The 356-nt window shown below is 44.9% G+C and overlaps 1 protein-coding gene across 2 annotated transcripts in view; it reads right to left on the bottom strand.

The window, feature by feature from the left end:
• psme4a (proteasome activator subunit 4a) overlaps positions 1-356 on the bottom strand; it is a 31,340-nt gene that overhangs the window by 16,936 nt on the left and 14,048 nt on the right. The gene's annotated exons all lie outside the window — the stretch shown is intronic.

Raw genomic sequence — 356 nt, 5'->3', positions numbered from 1 at the left:
GAGCATTGTTTCTGACCATGTCCATCCCTCTATGGCCACCACGTACCCATCCTCTGATGGCTACTTCCAGCAAGATAATGCACCATGTCACAAAGCTCGAATCATTTCAAATTGGTTTCTTGAACATGACAATGAGTTCACTGTACTAAAACGGCCCCTACAGTCACCAGATCTCGACCCAATAGAGCATCTTTGGGATGTGGTGGAACAGGAGCTTCGTGCCCTGGATGTGCATCCCACAAATCTCCATCAACTGCAAGATGCTTTCCTATCAATATGGGCTTACATTTCTAAAGAATGCTTTCAGCACCTTGTTGAATCAATGCCATGTATTATTAAGGCAGTTCTGAAGGCGA

The sequence above is a fragment of the Etheostoma spectabile genome, chromosome 17 (assembly GCF_008692095.1).
Source record: "Etheostoma spectabile isolate EspeVRDwgs_2016 chromosome 17, UIUC_Espe_1.0, whole genome shotgun sequence".
Classification (NCBI taxonomy): domain Eukaryota; kingdom Metazoa; phylum Chordata; class Actinopteri; order Perciformes; family Percidae; genus Etheostoma; species Etheostoma spectabile.
The sequence above is the reverse complement of the archived record's forward strand: the minus strand, read 5'-3'. Positions and strand labels throughout refer to the sequence as shown.